At 40.9% G+C, this 23,728-nt stretch overlaps 1 long non-coding RNA gene across 3 annotated transcripts in view; it reads left to right on the forward strand.

Annotated features, from left to right (window-relative positions):
- LOC117046699 overlaps positions 1-23,728 on the forward strand; it is a 169,427-nt gene that overhangs the window by 92,935 nt on the left and 52,764 nt on the right. For all 3 annotated transcript variants that reach the window (XR_004426612.1, XR_004426613.1, XR_004426611.1), the window contains exon 2: positions 7,398-7,492. This is a non-coding gene — a long non-coding RNA (uncharacterized LOC117046699). The remainder of the gene's footprint in view (positions 1-7,397; positions 7,493-23,728) is intronic.

The raw sequence follows: 23,728 nt of genomic DNA on the forward strand, positions 1-23,728 counted from the left end.
AGCCAGGCCCTACGTTACAGCCGCATTTGTTCCAACTCTACAGACAGAGACTTTCACCTAAGAGATCCACAGCAAACCTTTTTAGAACTAAAATATCCGCCTGATGAAGTTAAACAACAGATCAATAGAACCAGACTGATACCCAGAGAGAACTTGCTGCAAGACAGACACAAAAAAGAAAGTAACAGAACACCACTAGTAATCACATACAACTCCCAAGTTAAAACAGTACAACGCATCATCAGAGATCTACAACCTCTCCTAGACAATGACAATTCTCTTTCTCAAGCTCTGGGAGGAAGTCCTTTCATTGCCTACAGACAGCCACCCAATCTTAAACAACTCCTCACCCACAATAATACAGCAACAGGACTTAACATGGACACTGGTACCAGAGCCTGCAATAAACCCAGATGCCAACTTTGCTGCCACATACACCCAGACAACACCATTACTGGCCCCAACAACATAAAACATACCATCTCAGGACTATTTAATTGCTCATCTTCTAACATTGTGTATGCAATCAAATGCCAACAGTGCCTTCAGCTCTCTATATTGGACAAACAGGCCAAACCCTACGCCAAAGGATAAATGGACTTAAATCTGATATCAGGAATCACAAGACAGAGAAACCAGTAGGAGAACACTTCAGTCTCCCAGGACATTCTATACAAGATCTCAAAGTAGCTGTCTTACTACAAAGAAATTTCAAAAATAGACTGGAAAGAGAAGTTGCTGAATTGCAACTAATTACCAAACCTAAAACCATGGAGAGACCTGGTCTGAACAAAGACATTGGATTCTTATCTCATTATACATGACAAAGCTATCTTTAGCCATCTCACCCCTTGCCTTTTCCTGTAAGACCAATTGCAGTCGTTAACAGTCATCAACAGGTTTTCCACACCTATCAGCCAATCACCCATTCCTACCACCCTTCTTGGGTTCCATGATCACTGCAGATGGTGACAGCAGTCACGAAATTAGAAGACGCCTGCTTCTCGGGAGAAAAGCAATGACAAACCTAGACAGCATCTTAAAAAGCAAAGACATCACCTTGCCGACAAAGGTCCGTATAGTTAAAGCTATGGTTTTCCCAGTAGTAATGTACGGAAGTGAGAGCTGGACCATCAAGAAGGCTGATCGCCGAAGAATGGATGCTTTTGAATTATGGTGCTGGAGGAGACTCTTGAGAGTCCCATGGACTGCAAGAAGATCAAACCTATCCATTAAGGAAATCGGCCCTGAGTGCTCACTAGAAGGACAGATCCTGAAGTTGAGGCTCCAGTACTTTGGCCACCTCATGAGAAGAGAAGACTCCCTAGAAAAGACCCTGCTGTTGGGAAAGATGGAGGGCACAAGGAGAGGTGGACAACAGAGGAAGAGATGGTTGGACAGTGTTCTCGAAGCTACTAACATGAGTTTGGCCAAACTGCGGGAGGCAGTGAAGGATAGGCGTGCCTGGCGTGCTCTGGTCCATGGGGTCACGAAGAGTCGGACACGACTGAATGACTGAACAACAACAACAACACCCTTCTGAATAATACCCCTCCCCACTGTTTCAGTGTATCTGAAGAAGTGTGCATGCACACGAAAGCTCATACCAAGAACAAACTTAGTTGGTCTCTAAGGTGCTACTGGAAGGAATTTATTTTATTTTGTTTTGACCAACACAGACCAACACAGCTACCTACCTGGAATTGGAACTGTAAATATAGTCAGTAGTTTGTAATTTGGAAACAGTAAGATGATTCAGATAACCTACTTGGCTTGCTGAGATGACACAAGCATGAGGCCTTCCAGAGAGAGCTCAAAGCCACTTAGCCCCCCTCCCTGCTCTCTTTTGCTGCCAAGCTGTGCCATACTAACCCAAGATTTGGCTTCACATGTCATCTGAACTGACACTTGTAGTTTTGGTCCCTCTCCACTACTCGTGCGTTCTAGCTAGAAATGGGCAAGAAATTCAGTTCAGTTCACAATCAAAGGGGAATCTATCAAATTTGCACTTTCTGAAGTCATGAGTGAACCAAAATGTATTTTTGCCTTATGTATAAAATTCATTGCTTTAAATAAAGCAGGTGCATCTCCCTTGATTTTCAAGTCAGAATTGCCTATAAATACTATTTCCTGACACCTTTAATAAGGGTGCCTGATGACCCCAGTCTCTCCTCCATGAAATATTGTTTGACCTTTCCAGGTGTCTTTTGGCTATTGTCAAAATTTCTTGAACATTTCCAGTTTTGATTTGGACCCTATTTGAATTGAAATTTCTTTTGGATGTACTGCCAAACAATTTCATTGAGTGACGCCAAGTTCTAGTCTTATAAGAGAGGAAGAAACATTTATCTCTGTCCCATTTTCTTCACACCATTCATGATTTTTTAAAATAAAATTTAAAGCTATAAAAAGGTTGCTTTTAAAACTGGCTGGGATAGAGTGGGGACCCCTCCTGTTTCTGAAATCTTTTCAGAGTGTTTCCATCCCCAAGTGTTCCCCATCCAATTTCACGTCAGGCTAAACTGCAGGGCCAATTCTTCCTTAAATTAACAACTCAGTATTATAATCCTTTGGAGCAGCATAGTTGACAAGCAACTGATAAAGCAGGGTAGGGACAAGCATTTAACTGCCTCCATCACTATTCTTTGTGGAGGGTGACTATTTGCAAGAAGTCTTCACTATTTTTCAATCGATTTTTCCCAGAGTACTAAGATGTACAAGAAGTCTCAATGGTTACAGGAGGCTCCTTGCTTCAGATGATTGCCTTTCAGTTCATCAAGGGCAATTGGAATGGTGACAGGGCTGTAGACACTTCCTCATGGTTCCCTTCACATTTTTACTGACATCTGAAGGCAGCCCTGTTTAGGGAAGTTTTTTATGTTTGATGTTTTATTCTGTTTTTAATCTGTTGGGAGCCACCCAGAGTGGCTGGGGAAACCCAGCTGGATGGGCGGGTTATTATTATTAATTTATTATTATTATTATTATTATTATTATTATTATTATTATTATTATTACTGAATGCTTGAAGAGGGCTTTAGTCTTAGATGTGTTTTGTCTAGTATGATATGTCTATATTCAGATTCCTTGTGACCCTTACATAACAAATCTATTTGTTTTTTGCACACTAGTGTTTATGTAAGGTGCAGAGCTAACTTATTTTGAAACATGTTTTGAAACTATTCAATCTGTGCATGCTCTGGAGCTAACAGATCTGTACTGTATCTCCCAGACTAATATGCAGATCGGAACATAGCTATCCTTCAGATTTTGCACCTCTCCAAATTTTGCAGTGCAGTTCTCCAAGGGCTGCCTTAACAACAACAACAAAAGTCCCATCTTTCACTCCCCCCAATAAATGAATGAATGAATAAATGATTGCTGGAGCAGATGAATGTAGAACAGGATGAGTCAAGCATCATGGGCCAGAAATAGGCTGATCTGTCCATCCTTATAGTAGGTGGGAGAACCTGTTCTGCAAGGGGCTGCAAATGGCTAGGTTCTCCTGTGCTTTCTTACTCCAACATGTATCTGCACTTCAAATTACGCAGTATTTGCAAGGAGCTGTCCACCTGCTTGGAGTGGGGGTTGGGGAACCATGGCAATAGCCTCCCAGCCGCAGCATCGCTGTCACTTGAAGTGAGGGGTAAGACAGTGGTGTGGTTGGGGTGTGCGGGTGCGCTAACATACCGGTAGGTTATATTGCAGTCTGTGTGCAGCCCAACCTTGTCCCCCTTTCCTGGTATGTGGCAGTGATACTGATGGGGGGGGGCATTGCTGTAGCTATGCTTCACGAAGCAAGCTGCTCCTGGTGTTTGCCACTGCCGACTCTAATTTATAAATAGCAGTTGTGCTGCATACAGTTCAATTTGTCCGTATTCGTGCTGGCTCAGGACATTTTGATGGCTAAAGTAGCTTTTATTTACTATTAGATGTGTAACATAATCAGTTTGAAGTCACCTTGGTCTTTCAATATATTCTATAGCTCAGACATACACTCTGCTCTTTTGTGGATAACACATCTGTGAGGTGGTGTTGGGAGTTTCAACCAGGAAGGCCCAGGTTTGAGTCTCTGCTTAGTGTGAGGCTCAGTGGGCAACTGTGGGCCTGTTACTTGTAGACTAGCCTAAAAAATGGGTAATCTCCATGCCCAACACTCTAAGCTCCATAGAGGAAAGGAGAGGCATTCATTCATTAATTTTAGAGTTTGGACCTGCTATTGTTTATATCATATGGGCAGAATTCCACAAGGGCACCCCCACTGACAGAAAGGGAGGGAGGGAATATCACCTCCTTCCTGAATCTCCCAGTGCCACCTTTCATACTTCATACTATTTCATACTATTTTGGAGGGTCCCCTGACCTCCCAGAACAGATGGGAGGTATAGGGAGCTGCAGGGAGTGGGTAAATCATGAAAACCACCCCCTTCAGCATTTTGCCAGAAGAATTCCTCTGCTATATCATGTGCCCTTCTATCTGCAGGAAGCAAAGTCTGGCTCCATCCTGGTGAAACTCATAAGTAATGTATATTTTTCTAGAAAAGTATGCCCCCCTTCTGCACTGCAGTCTTTATCACAAAATTGATTGCTTTTGTTTCCTTTTCACTGATGCCAGTCACATCTTGAACAGAGCATTTAGTGATCCCATTGAAGATATCAAAAGCAGTGAAAGCGATGTCAAAGGAGAATACATGTTAGAAGAAAGAATCAATTTTTTATCCATTCTAATTGCTTATATTATGAATTTCATTACAGCCAATTCCATTATATGAATCCATTCTCTCATGATAGTCAATAATTTGAAAGTTCAAGTGGATTTAATAATTCATTCAGTGGGCCCTTAACATATTTCAGTTTTCCCCAATACCATATAACAGTTATCACGAGAGGCAAATTTAAACTTGTGTGCTCAAAGATTTTTCTAAGTATGACATTTTTGGTCTCTGCACATTCTATAAACTCCCATAGGAGAAGAATTCATGAACAACTAATAGCAGACCCAGTCAATTTAGAGACACACGTTTATTCAACTAGTTCGCTGTGCAGTTAGTTCAAGTTCGGCTGAGCTAAATAACAGTTGCAATGGAGATGTGTGCTACTGGGTTAAGAAAATGGATCTGATGCAGACATAAGCTCTCTTCGGGCATTCAAAGTGAATGTGTGAAGATTGCTGTGGCATTGTGTGCAGAAACCCTGCCTGCAAAACCCAATTCCAAAAGGACACCTTCATGCACTGAGTGCAAAGGTCTGAAGGGGGCTCCGACCATATTCAGCTGAACACAGTTGCCTCTGTGGGACTGGGAATCCTGTGTTGTCAGGGTTCCCAATTGCACAAAGGTGTCAATGCAGGGACATGGGGCAGCACATGCAGAACATTGGGAAGGAGACTTCCAATTGGTATCTGGTTGGCCGCTGTGAGAACAGGGTGCTGGACAAGATGACCCATTGGCCTAATTCAGCAAGGGACTTCTTATGTTCTTACAATCTCCTATACCAGGCATGGGGAATCTATGGCCCTTCAGATGTTATTGGATTCCAACTACCATCAGCACAAGCCAATGTGGCTAATGATCAGGGATCATGGGAATGCCACAGGTTCTCCACCTATGCGCTGCATATTTTACCCCACAAACAAGCCAGATGTGGCTTGAATGCTCAAATTAGGACCATGATATTGCATTGTTCTTAAAGTTTTTAAAGAAAAACAGCGGACAACATGAACTCTTGGTGTGATGTCAACTTCGGCCATTGCTGCTCATGAGTTGGGTGTTGAATATGAATAATGGGTTTAAGTTCTCTATGGCCATGAACTCACCAACCTAGTTGGGGTGTGGATTTTCAAGCTCAGTTTCAAACAGCTTACCCTTTAGGTATGCTGGAGAATTTAGACTCATAACAGTTAAATGCTAGAGTAATATTTAATAAAAAATGAAGGAGTGCAAACCAAAGTAAGCACTTTCACATGTATTTTTAAAGGTATTTCCGATCAGTAATGGTGTGTATGGTGAGGAAGAACCATCCTCCTGACATTAGCTTCTCTGCTGCCTACATGGACAGGGCCTGGGCAGGGAGGCAACAAGTTAGGAGCACCAGTGTATCTGCGCAACCCTGGCCCTGCCACTGCCCCAGCCCCACCCATGTAAGCAGAGGTGATGCTGGAGATTCCACCCCACCACATGTGGCACCACTTTTAATATATTTATAGTTCATTGCTCTGGACACCATTTTTTTTTTAAAAAAACATTAATATAATATACTTATGCAACTGTCAGGAAACCCCCCTCCCCGCGGCTGGTAGGATCGCGGGAGCGATTGCAGTATAGAGAACCCCCCCAAGCTTTTTACCAGCTCGTCCTCCCCCTCCTCCGCCGGAAGCGACCATTCCTCCAGTGGGGAGGGGGAGTCAGAGGCAGGAAGGCGGTGCAGGGGCTGTGAGAGGATCGCAGAGCCTCAGCACCGAGGGGAAAGCGGGGAACGGGGTCAGGTTCCCACGCTCCGAGGGCGCAGGCAGGAAGGACGTGGAAGGGGGAGGCGGGGGTTCAGAATCCCGCGCCTCTTTTGCTGGACAAAGAACCGGAAGGGATCATTCCTGGACTCTGTGGAGGGATGAGATGGAAGTTTGGTCTTTTGCTCCACTGTATATAGCTGTGCACAATAAAGAACTTAGTTTTAGAAGTTCTGCGTTTGGCGCTTTACTCATGAGCAACCACTGAACGTCCTTACAGCAACCATAAGTAAAATGAATTCAGGAGAAGGAAATGTCCATAGAACAGAGTTCACAGCAATGCCCTTCACTGGAAAAAAAAATCCAAAGAGTCTGTAAATCATTAAAATGACAATCTGTGCATGGGGTGCATGAATTGGGGTTGGGGTAAGTGAATTTAGGATTTCTGACTAAAACATTTTAAAGATTGAAATGCTATGGATGTGTGGGTGGGTGTGAAGATTGTAATGCAGCACCAAAATGTTGCAACATAGACTTCAGGGAAGCCTCTTTGAGAAGGGTATTCCATAACCAGGGTGCCAGCCCTGAAAATGCCATGTCTCTAGTAAACTCCCATCATAATTCATTTGGTAGAGAGACACCCAAAGAATAGTCTCAGAAGGTCCATGTAGGTAAGAAGTGCCAGAGGAGGTGATCCTTCAGGAAACCTGACCCCAAATGTTTAGGGCTTTAAATGACACTCTTAATTTGGCCCCAAAACAGACCGACTAAACACTGGCATAATATGATCATGTTCCAGCTAGCAACCTCTCTACACTCTTTGAAACTGCATAGTGTTTCTTCCATAGGAGAGTTGAGCGTTCACTACTATATACCAATACAATCAATATACCAATACAGTCAATACGGCTGAGGGTCTATATAAAATAAATGCTTTCGACTTTGATTCCAGATATGTGTTTGTGAAATTTAACATCGTCATCATGCATCAGGAATCCACTGGAAACCACCCGAGGGGAAAGAGGAAGCAGAAAGCACTTAGACAAAGTACGGTAAGTTTCAGAACTCTTAATGCAATATTGTACTTAACTTTTCTCAACTCATTCTTGAAACAGCAGTGGTATTCTTGTTCAAAAAACAACAAAGGAACTTTGTGACTTTGGGCGTTTGCACATTTTGTGTGTTTTTATTGTTTATCTGGAAAAATGGGTTGCTGTGTATCAGAAAAGTTCCCCTCCATCAACCCCTCTGCTCATAATCACACCCTCCAAACACTGCCTTGTAGTGAAGAAACAGGACATCAGCCTGTGCTTGTGTGCAACATTCAGCTACACACTTTAAAAGTGCCTTACTGTAGCCTGATTGAACCTACTAATCATGGTGATCACCAACAACAAGTAATCTCCACTCTTTTGGTAATCAATAGGCACTTTATCAACGCTTTCTAGTTGCTGGAGGTTGTGGTGGGCTAATGGAATCAATCCTTGGTTGCAAGCTGTTCTCTCTCATTGTATGCCTTTTGTAGACACTTTTTACCCAAAATTTTGCAATTATTTTCAATGCATTGAGGCATTAAAAAACATATTTGTGTGTTTACACACCAAAAATGCGCTGCAAAATCCAGAAAAGTACATAAGCCAGTTGTGTTCCATTTCTCAAGCAAGTTCAGGTGCATCAGATCATGTCAGTCCCCTATGAAAAGTGGACCAAATTTCATCCCTAGATGGAGCCAGGTAATTTTCCCCTGTATTTTTCTATGTCATCTGAGTGAAAATCTGTACCTATATCCATCCATCTACCTATGGGGGGGGGGTGTTTGCTGTCTCCAGACCTCGGTAAACCCTGACAAGTTAATCACAAAGTTCTGCAACTCCAGATTGGCATTTTAAATATGAAATGAAAATCAAACTTGAAGCAATAAAGCTCATGATGGTGTATGAATATTCATTCATTCTGTGGCACTTTCATGAATTCTTTTAATTACCACCTTTTCATATTCCAGTTTCTCTGTAATTCGTTTGATAAACACTTCTGCAAAGGGGTTGCAAATGACACTTTCATTTTGCCAATCTTAGAGGTTATTACTTGAAGAAAATACATCACCAGGATTGGCCATTTTACATCTACTACGTATGAGAATCAGCCCTAATTGCATTTTTGTTTAATTGGTGATGCCCAAATCCATGAAGTAAGGGAATTCTATTCTTACACATCCACAAATTAAATATGGATTCATAATTAGCATCCACAGAGACTTTGACGAGTTTTGCAGCATGGTCCAGGGATCAAAAGGTCAATAATTGAAATCTATCATATGTGTGGGTGTTTAGTGGCTGAAATGCAAGCAGAATCCACAGCTGAACAGACCCAGTTATGTGTATACCAATTATGTGTATATGCATGATGGATTAAATTACTGCCAAAATGTACAATGACCACTAACGAGTTAGTTAGTTTGGTAAAAGTTAAACACTTTTAGATCCCCCAGTTTTCCATAAGAGAGATTTAAATGCATGCAAAGCTCTCACATTTAAATTAATGTTTTTGCTGGATCATGAATTATGAAATTATAAAAAACACATAATAAAAACACATTAAATCATTTGGAAAACTTCAGCTGATTTCAGTAAAGCCACATTTGAAAAATGGTGAAGGGGTTTCAGGGCATGGTGATTAAAAGGAAACTCCAACCCTCTGCACTGCAGGAATCTCAACTCACAGGTCATCGAGCCTGTGCTTTTAGGTTTATTTTACTCCTATACGGTTACTGTATACCATTTCTGAAATATATAAAGGACAACATAAATACATGCTTCTATCAAGGATGTGTACCGTGGTGATGTTCAGTATATAGAGAGCTGCTGATGGGCTGGAAGTGTGAGAGAAATAAATAGGCAATGTAACAGCATCTCAGCTACTAAGGACACCAAGTCACCTTGTCTAAAAGCGTTTGCACTTTCATCTGTCCTTTCCAGTCTGCCTGCCCGATGAGGAGTACTGTGAACTCAATATCTGTGCATAGTCCTTCAGTAGCATATATTGGTTGAATGAAGATTTCACTTTTTTCTCAGTTGTAAAAAGTATCACTGCAGATAGATAGATAGATAGATAGATAGATAGATAGATAGATAGATGCTTAGGTGGAACGATCTCCCCACTCACCCGGCCAGGTAGCCTCTTTACATTCATTTGCTAGAGCTTTGGTGGCACTACACTCATTAAAATGAGGCAGGGTACCCTGGGGAGCTCCAGGTTGGTGGTGGCAGCAGCCCTGCATGTACACTCCCCCCCCCCCAGTGGGGCCACCAGCAACCTAGAACTCCACCACAATGACACTGCCTCACGCCGCCCTGCCCTCACTCAAGTGAGCATAGTGCTGCCACTGGAATGACACCACTTCTGCCCTCCCCGTTTTGACACATCACTGGGTTCCCTATCAGTGATATCAAGTGAGTCTGCTCAAGCTTTAGCTGAGACTAGTTGGGGAGCTTTCCAAGTATTGTCAGGCCAGACCTGGGATTGACTTTGCTGTCAAAGCATGGGAGCCTTTTTGATTTGTATCCTTTGGGTAGCCTGGGACTCAGAGACTGCACTGCTGACTGGAGTCTAAATGCCAGCATTTGGGGGCTTTTGCACACGCTTTTTGATTGTCTGGAACTTGGATGAAAAGTAGCCAAACATGGGGACTATGTCTTATTTAAGTGACTAGCACAAAAATTACCTTGCTGGATCATGCCAAGGTCCATCTTCTTGTCCATCTCCAGCATGCTGTTTTCAACAGCAAACAGCTAGGGACTTCGGGGGAAAGAGGATTGACTAGGATCTGGAGGTGAACTTCCTAATGACTTGGTACTGCCTTGAGCTAATCATAAGTAGACGTGGGCAGGAAGGCTTAATCACACTTTTATGAGCTTGTGTCTTCTATGGTTAGTTTTAAACATTGTTGAGCAGCACAAGGAAGTTGGGAACACACTTTGAGAATTAGAATATACTGTATTGTCTGAACAACCTGGTGCTTAATGTAATACAAATTGACTTGGCTGTCTTGCATGAGTCATCCAGAGAGCATGTTGTTGTTGTTGTTGTTGTTGTTGTTGTTGTTGTTAGTATTAGTATTATTAGTATTATTTGCAATGCACCTATTCGTTGTTTGAGGCATCCAGGAATGGCTGGAGGGCTGGAGCAGGAGTTGATGAGCGAAGACTGATTCTGCTTTGATGCAAAGGGTCAGCCTTTTGTTCTCTAACAACTCTACTGTCAAAGCAGATTATCTTAAAATTATACTTTTTATCATATAAATCTTAATGCTAATGCAAAGAGAGACAGAGATGACAAATCCCTCGGTAATACTAATCAACAGTGCATAAGGGTGATTGTTTGAAGGAAATTTATTTCATTTTTTAAAGTTTTCTCAACAAACCCAACCAGTTCCATCTTTGGAGTTTCAAATCTCATAGTAAATAGTACATTGGCCTGTGGATGTGTTGGTGTTCTTTGGTATGAATTAACTGACTCCCTCCCGAGCTGCCCTTCACTGTAGCTACTCATTAGTCGATGAGTGTGTGACTATGGGAAGGAATTTTGTCTTGTACAGAAAGTCACTGGATTTTTTTATGTCATATGCACTCTAATTTCTATAAATGCATTTGGTTTTCCTTTGATGGTGATTATGATAATCTATTATCAGAGTTCACTTGAGGCACCTTCCTATGTCATCCGTTGGCAAATGCTGTGGAAACTAGTAGGGTAGTTCTTTTTAAATAGTTTTGGAGTCACCACAATTATTTGGGTTATTTTGTAAGAGGCCATGGAAAATGCTAGATGGCAGCAGAAGTAAAGGCTTGTTTTATAAAGTTGTTTTGATCCTGTTATCCCCACCTTGAATCCAGATCCTCTACAGAGGCATTTACCAGTACATCTTCAGGAACAAAACTCGCTTCAGTACTTTGACTCACATTATTACATAATATATTAATTTGATTGATGTTAATCAAATTAACATATTAACTTTATTAGATTTTACAGTCCTCATTCTTATCTCTTACTTAATAGAATCATAGAATTGTAGAGTTTGAAGGGACCATGGGGGTCATCTAGTCCAACCCCCTGCAATGCAGGAATCTTTTGACCAATGTGGGTCTTGAACCCATAACCCTGAGATTAAGCAACTCGTGCTCTACTGACTGAGCTATCTTCATTCAGGAGCATTGAACTTATATGCAGGCTTCAACATGGTGCCATCCAAAGGTTTTAAACTATAACTCTTATCACCCCTGACCATTTGGCATGCTGGCTAGGACTAAAGAGAGCTATAGTCCTAAACAGCTGGAGGGCAACAGATTGAGGAAAACTGTTCTACAACTCCCTTGTGCCGTTGTTAGGAGGCTTAAACGTCACTCTGTCTAACATGTTTTAACATATAAATGTGCTTCAACCTATGAGGTATCCAGTGCCATGGGAACTGATGGTTGAAAATATTTTATTTTCAGCTTAGCATAAAACTGAATAGACACATTGTTCTGTATTCAAACAGATTCTTTCTCAGCAATATTGCCAGTTATGCTGAACAGAGAGCAATGTTGTTCCCAGGCAAACTTTCCTAGGAAGCAAATTTCATTCATGGGCACCATGAATCATAGAAGGCCCATTTGGCAGGGTCACCTGGAGGAGATCCTCCAAAGTTGACCTCTGCACATAGACAGGTAGATGCATTCCTTCAGAAACTGGGTCCCAAGCTGCCTCTTCACTTTGAATTGTGCTTGGAAAAGCACCAATCCTCTAAACCATCTGTTTTTGGACTGCAACTCCCATCATCCCTAGCTAGCAGGACCCAGTGGTCAGGGATAATCGGAACTGTAGTAAAAAAAAACCAGCTTGAGTCCCACATTTTGGAAACCCTACTCTAAACACTCATTTCGATGAACGATTAAAGGGCCTTACTTTGGTAAAACATGCATAGAATCACTTTCCGACTGTCTTTGAAGACAACCAAAATTGATTCAGACCAAGGTTGCCATATTTCCAAAAGTAAGAATCAGGACACCCTGAAAGTTGTTGAGCTTTACAACAACACAATTTTTCGATCCAGGGCAAAGCACTTCCTTTCAGAAATCCCCCCCCCCCCCGGACGTCAGTTCCACCTTTGAGATCCTGCTAATGTCTGGGAGAATTTGGACGTATGGCAGCCCTAATTCAGACTGAGGGCAATGAGTTCTGAATAGGCAAACATTTTCTAACTCTTTCAAAGCAACCACCCTTTGACTCATTTTTAACATCATTTTACTGTTTGGTTTTAAATTATTTTTAAGTTGCAGTGACAGTCCTCATAAAATAAATACATAAATAATAAATACTGGAATGATTCATTCTATATTTACACTTCAGTCAAACATTATCAAACACTGATGGTGTGTAACTAGTTTTATAAATACTGTTAGATAATGGAGACCGACAGCAAGGTTAATTACATGAGTAATTAATTCCCCAATCAGATTGCTAGGACTTTACTACTTTCCTACATTTTATCACAGCAAAATATATAGACTTCAGTATGTGACTACCTGCAGGCACAGCATGTAATGTTTTGTGAGTTTTTTTGTCTTGGCTACAGTGATGGACGTTGAATACCAGTCACTATCTTGACAGTTAAGGACAAACTGACAGATGGGATTGAGCCATCTTTAAAATATAGTAGGATTAGAAAAAACCAACTATTGTACCCACTAACAGGCATACAATTCAGTAACTGAATAGTTGAAAATTTGTTTTCTGGAACTAATAGTACTAAGTAGCATTAATAGAGATTTTAAATAAATTCAATGGTTTTTTATTATTATTATGGAGCGGTCACTGGCTTGAAGCACAAGGAGAAACGGAAATACATGCCAGGTGGTCTCTTTGTTCACTGCAGAAATGGCAAGCTGCTTTTGTAAATTGAAGGATTGCCTTTTCAGCACTAAGCTATTTGAGTGAAAAATCTTTAATTGCATATACATTTCTTCTTGCTATTTACAAGTAATATATGGGAAATAGTTTAGGGAGAAAGTGAGAACCCGTCAGATTGCTTTTCAAAATATATTGTGCTAGTAAAGTTGGTTTCTATTAGAGTCCTATGTAGGCATATAAAGCATGAAAAATATTTTTGGATTTTAAGAATGATGAATATTAGGCAGTAGGATCCTAGAAATTGCTACAAAGATTGCTCTTAACTTTGAGCAAGTTATTAAGGAAATGCAAAACAAGATTCAGAAGAAGACACTATTTCAGTTGGAGAGGAATGTGTTATTTAAACAGGGGATGTGGGGTTATTGGTTTGTGGATTTTTTGCTCTTGTTTTATTATGTATTTTGTGTTTTTATTTCGTATTTTTATGCTCTGAACTGCCCTTAGACCTATGGATGAAGGGCACTATTCAAATTTAATTAATTTAATAATAATAATAATAATTAATAAATAAAAAACATGAAGACAGTAGCCCAGTGACATTGTATATATCCACCTTAAAGGTTGTACAATTTTTTTCAGTATCTCACTCCTGTTCTCTAAAGAATTTGCAGATCTTTCAGTTTTGTGTCATTTGTAGATAGAATTGGCCTGAATCTTATGCAGGGGTTCAGTTCCAAGGGTAATGCATATGTGTGTGAAAATTGCATATAGACAAAATCATGTTATCCTTGGAGCCACCCCATGACTAGCTAGCCAGCCTTCTATAAGGCATTCAGGGAGAGGGAGAGCATCCCTACTAGTCCCAGAGCCAGTGCACCAAGCAGGGCCTGTGCAGGAAGCAAGTCCAAGAGTTTAAAAGTGCATTTTGCCCCAGGGGGTATAGTGTACACATAATTCTTCAAAGCAGAGATGATTTGAAGAATTTTGAGACAGTAATTTAGGTGACCGACTATAAGCAATTTTTAAAAAAATGTAAAGTGAGGTGTCCCTTATTGTTCAGTCCTAAGAAATGGAAGGTAAGGAATTCAAAGGTAGTCCCTCCCCATTATCCTTATTTTAGTTCACAGACCAGGCAAAAGGGAGAGTGAGGAAATGGATCCTTGCCCAACTTGCTCCCTAACACACCCCTCTTTTGGCCCTACCAATGTCAAATCTCCAAAGTCGATAGCGTAAGGAGCCATTGATAACCACTGCCTTTCCATATACATTTATACACACACACACACACACACACATAGTTATTTATTAACTTTTTCAAAAAAACAACAGAATACATAAAACAAACCAATACAACAATTACAAACACATTACAAAAATAAAAATAAAAACTATTACATACAAACTACAAAAATGAAAAACAAAAAATTATTTGTTTAAAAACTGCTTCTTCCCTTAACATTGTTATTTGACTTTCTCACGTCTGCCCTTCCTGCGTTCATTGTCATTCATCTTTAGTAATTTCTTTACATTATACAAAACATATTTTTCAAAAAAAATCTTATCCATTTCTTCAACTATTATCCTAATTCATTATTTCACATTTCCTTAACACTTAACATAATTCTAAATATGCAGTCTAGCTTTTCTTCCAAGTTCCTTCTAGATTTCAATCTTACTGTACTTTTTCAAATACAATTTAAATTTCTTCCATTCTTCTCCCACTGCGTCGTCCCTCTGGTCACGGAGTTTCCCGGTCATCTCAGCAAGTTCCATATAGTCCATCATTTTCATCTGCCCCCTTTCTATTAATAAAGTTCTCATGGGAAGGAAAGATTTTGAATGGAAAACACTGGGAGATATGCAGTCATGATTGAGCACTTTAAGGTCTTGTTCATTTCAGCAGGAAACGGTTAAGGACATGCCAGTGTGGTATAGTGGTTAAGAGTGGTAGACTCGTAATCTGGGGAACCGGGTTCGCGTCTCCGCTCCTCCACATGCAGCTGCTGGGTGACCTTGGGCTAGTCACACTTCTTTGAAGTCTCTCAGCCCCACTCACCCCACAGAGTGTTTGTTGTGGGGGAGGAAGGGAAAGGAGAATGTTAGCCGCTTTGAGACTCCTTCGGGTAGTGATAAAGTGGGATATCAAATCCAAACTCTTCTTCTTCTTCTTCTTCTTCTTCCTGTTGAATTAGATGAAATTTGAAACTGGGTTGTATACATTGAGTAGGGAAACATTTATTAAGGGGGGGGGATTGGAAACTTTATTTTTATGATCCAGTGTTATTTCTTTTGTTAGAATTATAAAATTTAATTGCTAGCTATATGTATATATGTCATTTTGAGGTAGACTGGTAGACATATGTGTATGTGAGTGCGAGGATCCCGGGGGTGCAAAAAGAAAGAAGAAATACGGCCATCAAGACATCTTTTCTTTGGGTTTTGATTGCCAATATATTACTTTTACAGCCTCCTGTAAATCTCACCCAGCAAAGAAGCTGCATAACGAAAACATCATGTTTCATCTTCCCTATTCTGTTGATCAGCAGCTTAATATATTGACAGAGCTGGTGCCAATACAGGAAGCTGAGGGTTGGATCCAGGTCATGGAAGGGACAAAGATGTTGACTGTGTTTACTCTCACAGGAAGGATAAAGGAAGCCATTTTTGCCACTTTCCTTACTCCTGCAGCCTCAGCGCCACCTCCGGCATTGTTCTGGAAGTCTTGCCTGTGTGTTTGCACCATGTCAAATGCCTGTCACCCTTCCCCAACCCTCGTGGAAAGCAGCAGCAACCCACCTTCTGGGAAGCTAGTGTAGCAGCTCTGCCCCACCAAGAGAGCTGTTCCTACTACTGGGGAGAAAGGGGAATTGGTAAAAATCACCTCCTACTAGAAACATTGGGCCCATGGGAACTCTGGATCCAACCCCATATAAGTACTATTCACTTATGTGCTTGTAATGTTGGGGCTGAATGGAAGGCGAGTGTTACCTGTACAGCATTGTTTCTTCTTATGAATAAAGAGCACTCATTTACTTCTATAAGAAGCTGAATCACTATTCTGTTTCTTACACAACTCAAGGACACCATAGAAGCAAAGCCTGTCCTAGGTAATTCCAGAGCCTGGGATGAGGCTCGGGTTTTGCCCTTCTGAACTGTGTCCCAGATTACAGTTAGTTTACTGTGCCTACTGGAACTCAACATCAGGGACTTCAGTAGTGGACAGTGGAATGGGATGGGGTGGCAGTACAACCTGGCTTACCAACAGCTGAGGTGCTGCTGCTTACTGGAAAGGAGGAGGGGAAGGGGCAAGGCAACAGGGAGGTCAGCGTGGTGCAAATGTCCTGGTAAAACCAACCTGCTGCTCTGCTAGTGTACATGGTTCACTATCAATGGCCACTAACTTGGATAGCTTTAAAAAGGGAGAGATTTATGGAGGATAAGGCTATCAGTTGCTACTAACTACAATGGCTGTGCAGTGATTCCTATACTGGAGGCAATATGCCCCTGAAAACCAGTTGCTGGAGACAGCAAGTGTGGAGAGGTCTGTTGTGCATGTATTTTTCTTGTTAGGCTTTCTGTAAGCATCTGGTTGGCCACTGAGAGACTAGGATGCTGGACTAGATGGGCATTTGGCCTCCAGTTCAGCTGAGCTTTTCTTGCTTTCTTATAGTCTCCCTCCTTCAGAACTTTGACATATTCTTGACCTGCATTCCACTTTATTTTTTGATAATAGCAGCTGGTATATGCATCTATGCCTGCATGTAGTGATTTCAGTTTTCTCATAGGCATTATGAACATTCTTTCTTGAAAGGATAATTATATTGAATTAGAATGTATTTTAAGTAAGATAATTATCCTTTGCATAAAGAATGTACATAATGACTATGGGAACCCTGAGGTCATCCATACGACAGACTCCCACGCACAACCCTTCCCTGCGCTCCAGCATTTTGCAAATGTAGCATTACAGGATGGTTCATTCTTGCAAGAAACTCCTAAAGCACAGTAACTCTGTGGCATAGGAAATGTGTGGCTGCCCAGATGTTGTTGGACCAAAGCATCCGTTGTACCTGCCCATTTGCCATGCTGACTGGGGCTGATGGGAATTGGGGTCCAACAGCAGGTTTCCCATCCTTGCAGTGGGATGTCTGTCACATGTAGGCAGGCCTTTGGACACAATAATATTTTTACTATTGCTTAGTTTTTCGTTCCTCTTTTCTTCTTCATTAGCTTGGAAGACACGTCTTCTACCATCTGTTTACAAGAAATCTTTATTTAATCCAGTGACACAGTCCCATCCCTGTTATTAGCATAGCACTTATTTGATAGTGGTGAGTTCTGCAACAAGCCTATAATTGCTCCATTTGCAGGGGCCTTTGTTCCCTTATAGATGCCTCTTGTCTTCATTGTTTGCTGAAACTCCTTGGATTCCCTAATTTATACCAGTCAGTTACTATCTGACCAAGGATGGTTAATGAAACAAATCACAACAAGCATGGCTACTTCGTACAAATGCTGTCTTCTTTCATGTGGTAGTGCCAACATTTGGTTTACTTTCTTCAATATCCCTGGCCAACAGTAAAAAAAAAATCAAACTGGAACATGACAGCCAAATGGCTTGCATTAGAGATAATCAAGAGCATACTAGATTTGAAATAAGGGGTTCTCACAATGGTGTCATGAATTGCATTTTGATGACGTGCCTTTGAAAATCAACTGACAAATCCATGTTGGTTTTCAAAAAGTATGTTAAAGTTTTAAATGGCTTTCTCTTTTGCACTAATTCAAATTTAAAAGTTATACATTAAGAGATATACTGAATTCTTAGCATTGTTTGCAAAATACCCCATAATATTTATTAGCATTTCTATAGAGCTTCTCCTACATTAGCAAAACCCACCCCACCAAGTAATTGGGCTGACAGCCAAACTGGGCAGTCTCTCTCCCCATTTTAAACTGCTCTGTAATCATGTTCAGAGATTTATTCTCCGTGGATAAGTAGTGCAGTCACTGTCCTCCTCCAGAAACTTCTGCCAGAGATTAAATTCTCTGTCTGCTCAAAGACCACAAGAAACACTTACCTGGATCATGCCAAAAGCCTGTCTAGTTGTATCAGTCTTTTCCCCAGCAACAGATATTCAGAGGCATACCACCTCTGATTCCTGAGGTAATCCACAGCCATCTTGGCTGGTAGACTTGGTTAACTTATCCTCGGTGAATTTGCCTGAGACCCTTCCAAAGCCATCCAAATTGGTGATCATCACTACACATTGCGATAGCATATTCCATAGTTTGCAACTATACGCTGTGTGAAGAACTTCATTTTGCCAATCCCGAACCTTCCCACATTCAGCTTCAGCAGATGACCCCAGGTTGTAGCATAGTAGAGACAGAGAAAGACTTCTTTCTGTCTTGTTTCTCCACACCATACATAATTTTATCCACCTTATCATGTCCACCCCTTCATCTTTTTTTGCAAATTAAAAAGCCCCAGCATTATAATCTTTGTTCATAGGAGTGTTGTACCAGCCCCATTATCAGTTTGGTTGCTTTTTTTCTGAACCTTTACCATCTCTGTCATGTCCTTTTTGAGATGTCAGGACCAGAACTGTAAACAGTTTTCTAATTGTAGTTGTATCAGATCTGTATAACAGTGTTATGATCTCTGCAGTTTTTGTTCCAAACGCTTTTCTAATGACCCCTGACATGAAATTTGTTATCACAGCTGCCGCACAGTGACTTGATATATCCACCACCAGCTCTGTCATCTCTACCACTTTCCCAAGTTGTTGTTGGCATGCGTCTGTCTCCCTGGATAGATAGCCAACAACATTAGAACTGCCAATGGCAATCAGTCACATGATTGGTATAGTATATGTGCTACTGAAGTGAGCACCAGTCACATGGTTAGTGGTGGAAATCCCTAGTGTGAGCAAATTGCTGTGCAACTTTTAATTCAGGACTCATGAATCTGTGTCAGTGGCTAGCAAAATATGACTTATATTTAATTTTGCCTGGCTTTATCTGTAACAAAGTAATCAAATGAAGGTGGTCTAATGGCAATGCCAGCCAGCGAGAATGAATCTCTTCTAAATAAATTAGCTACCAAATATAAATGGAAATTATGATTAAAACTAAGCATTTGAATCAAGGCTGCCTTGTTGTTAAATCATGATTAAAACTCATGATGTAAATCAAAGTGGTTTAAATCTATTTGACCGGCTCCTGAGATTATCTGAGAAATGCTAATTAGATTTGGAGGCTCAGAGAGATACTGTAAGGGAGAAATGATAATAGAGACCCACATTGCATTGATTGCATAGGTAAAATAATTAGGGGTTTCATTTAAAGAAAACAATGGAATTGACTCACAGAGTCTGGGCAGGTTTGAAATAATTGAGACAATTTGCGGAAGATGCCCTACTTGGAGGGAGGGAGGCTGGTAGAATGTGGCCTTTGCTGATCAAAGAGCTTTAAATACAGAAGGAAACCATGACAACAGTTGGCGTAGGTTCAAGGAACCAATTGGTTGAATGAGTAGGAACTGTCGCGGGCCCTTCGCCCTGTACAGCCCACCCCCGGACGTTTTACGGTCTATGAGTGCTGCACCAACGACAAACAGTCCCCAGCTGCAGCCCTTCAGACTACTAGCTGGATCCTGCTTACTTCATTCACCACAGACGAGGATATTGTGAACTAAAAAGATGTTTATTGCGTACAAAGCTTGTGGTTGCTGATAAATAAAAGGTTGTTCAATAAGCTTATAACAGTTGTCCTATACCGGCCTAATACCTCTAAATGTTACCGGCCTAATACCTCTAATAGTTAACTAAATAGCAATAACAACGCGTTTCACAATCTCTTTATCCTCTCTGCTAACATCCACCTAAGACTCTAAACTCCCAGCTCTATCTCTTGACTCACACTTCAACTCCAACTCTAACTTCACGCACTTAACTCCTCCTGCCCACACTTCAATTCCAAAATAACTCTCCCTCTAACTGTCCACTGGGAGGGGTGTTTTATACCCAGGCTAAGCCCGCCCCTGAGGGTTCTAACTGTCAGAACACTTAACCCCTACCTGGCATGAGGCTAGTTCTCCACATACCTCCCTCCTTTTTAGGTTTGTATCAGAGGAGTTACTAGCCAAAGTATCCCTCTGATACAAACAACATTTTAAACATCACTATAGACATTACATAAACAAACATTTTATAACTCTTACCTATATTACCTAACTATGGCATAATATTACATCTTCAGTAAAAGTACATATAGTTGTGAACATTATATACAATAGTTCATGCAGCATTAGGCCTTTATTGCAAGAAAAACCGTAACTGTCCATTTTAACCTTTGTCTTTGGGTCTTCGTGTTAAGGCGTCTGCGATGATGTTTAGGATCCTTTCACGCTCCTTATCGTCCTTAACCGTCGCAAGAAGTATCTTTCTTGGGGCACCAGTCTTTTCTCTGCCAAACGTGATGGGATGTAAGCTGTCTTCCCCGGCCAGATGACACAGTCCCATTCCGATCTCTGCACTCGAGGCGTCTGTGACGATTGTGGATCTCAAGCTGGGTAGAGTCCTTGTTTCTCAGGGTCAAAAGCTCTCTTAGTTCAACCTCTCCCTCCTTCAGGATCTCTGTTAAATGTTTAAGCTCGCAGACTTGTACACACATCTCCAGGTCATCATAAGCTGCATAAGAACTGGTTGTCTGGCTTTTAAATGCACTGGGAACTATTTCCAGAAGTTTGTGGATATCTTCTTTTTTAGTCAGCTTGCTGAAGCTTTCTAGACAAGCGTGTTCACTTACTAAAAGTAGGCTAAAAAGCTCTGATTGCTTATTGCTCATAGCAATCTCCCTTGTTGTCAGTTCATCTTTGGTCTGTATTGATTTATCAGTTCCCACTTCGAGCAATTTTAAGACTACTTTTGTATGCCTTTGACGTGGTAGTCCTGTTAATGCTGTGTAACCACATTCATTTTGGACATTTATTTGTGTTGCATGAGCAGCAGGGTACCCATCCTCCCACCACACAATCTCTAGTGTAGGAAACACTTTCACTTTCATAGAAAGTCGATGGGACCCCATGCCAGCTATAACTTCCAGTACGTCTTTCTTTCTATCTTTCCAACTGATGAATGGTTTATTATAAATTTGACTAGTTGTTCTAACTGATCTCACAGATAGGTCACTGGTCACATTGCAGGTAGACACTCCTTTACCAATATCACAGGCTTTTTCAATAACGTGACTACTGTAGTCTAGATTGGGTTCATGGTTTAGGGACTTGATTGGGTTTATCATATTCACATGCATGACCCGCCTCCCTTCACCGTATTGAATTATATCGTTTATATCATTCATTTTTGAAATGATTTTACAAGGACCTTCCCATGTCAGTTGTAACTTGTCACCGTTTACTGGTCTGATTAATAAAATATCTTGTCCTGGCTCAAAAGATCTCACACGTGCTTTTGTTTTATCCTGCCCATGTCCTTGTAACTGACAACTATGGCACGTTCGACAAAATAACTTTATTTGCTTGCCCATCCCAGGCCAAAAGAAATTTTGGGACACCCTTTGTTTGGTTCTGGTGATTCCCAAGTGACCTCCAAAGATACTGCCATGTGCATGTTGTATTATCTTGGTTCTAAATTCAGTAGGTACTATCAGTTGCCTGTGGATTTCATTACTCCCTCTATTAGGCTTTAAAAGAATCTCTCTGTATAGCAACCCATTGTTGACTATAAACCGCTCCGGGCTTTCCGGGGTTAATACTGTATTCAAGGCTGTGGCTTGAAAATATTTCTGTAAATCTGTATCTAGTTTCTGCTTGGCTGCAAAACAAGCTGTTTGACTATTTGTAACTGGCACTAAACTTGTATCTTGTGTCAGTTCAACAATTGTATCAGGCCTTTCCTCCTGAGGTAACTGTCGCAGTTTTTGTGCCCTAGTAATCACAAATGCACTCTGTACATGGTCAAGTAGATCCCACCCAATTAACATTGGAGCTGGGATTTCTGGCGAAACTGCTACTTGCCATTTTCCAGACCATTGTTTATATGTCAGATTAACTAATGCGACTGGCAAGATTTCTGGCTGTTTTGATATTCCTTTCAAACTGATTGTTTTGCCTTTAATAAAGTCTTCTGGCTTTAATAAATCAGGATGTACAATACTAATCTGAGACCCTGTGTCTTTTAAGCCTTTATATTGTTTACCATTCACCCAAATTTCTTCTCCTGTTTTGTGTAATAGCATGTCATCTTGTTGAATTATATAGCACCTCACAACTTGGGCCACTGGTAACTCATCAGCCTGTTCTCTAGACTGGGCCTCGGTTGCCGTGGCAACCATGTTGGCAGTTGGCTCTGTCTCCACAGTTTGGACACAATATGTCTGCTTCTGAGGGATAGTATTAGCACTCTTAGTTCTGAGTTCAGTTCTACAGTCCAATTGTCTATGGCCTTTTTTCCCACATTGCCAACAGATTAATTCAGGCCTTTTACCCTCACTATATTTATTTACTTTTCCCTCAGTCCCCCCCCCCCGTTGTCATAGGCGTGTTATGGGGAACATTTTCATTGGCGGGAAAAATTTTCTTGGCAGTTTCTGTGGTAAATTTTGTGGGCTGTTGCATTCTCTTAAACTTATTTGTTTCCCACTGTTTGTCCTTATATTTTGGGGCATCATAAGCGTGTTCTCGGATTTCATTTATTTCATCTGCCAGATTAGCAGCTTCCAGGATGGTTTTAGGTCGTCTTTCTTTAATTAAATACTTCAGATGGCTATTAATCGTGTCATAAAATTGTTCCAATGCGATCACCTCTTTTATTTTTGCCACAGAATCAGCACCCTCCTGTTCTAGCCACTTGTTTAAATAATTTGTAGTTTTAGCTCCTAGTTGAGCAAATGTTTCCTCTCGCACTTTTTTTATTGTTCTAAACTTTTGTCTCAGTTGTTCTGCAGTAATTCCGAATCTAACATAAACCAACTGTTTAAATGCTTCAAAATCTTTAGATTGATCAGATGGCATTTGAGAATAAATCTCTGTTAATGTTCCACTAATACGCGCTCTCAGTATTTGCATTTTCTCCTCATCTTTTACTTCAAAATCTTCGCAAGCCCTCTCAAAAGAAATGATAAACGCTTCAGGATCGTCTTTATCTCTGAAGTCAGGGAATCTTTTTAAATCCACCCTGCTAGGATTTTGTGTGGAACTATTGTTGTTGTTTCTATTTTCTACAGCTGATAATTCAAGTCTTTTCATTTCTAATAAATATTCCCTTTCCTCCCTTTCTCTTTCTCTCTCAATAGTTAAGGTCATTTCTTTCTCATTTAGTTTCAATTCTTTCTCTTGTAGTTCTCTTGCCTCTCTCTCTCTCTCTCTCTCAA

Source organism: Lacerta agilis, chromosome 5 (assembly GCF_009819535.1).
Source record: "Lacerta agilis isolate rLacAgi1 chromosome 5, rLacAgi1.pri, whole genome shotgun sequence".
Taxonomy (NCBI): domain Eukaryota; kingdom Metazoa; phylum Chordata; class Lepidosauria; order Squamata; family Lacertidae; genus Lacerta; species Lacerta agilis.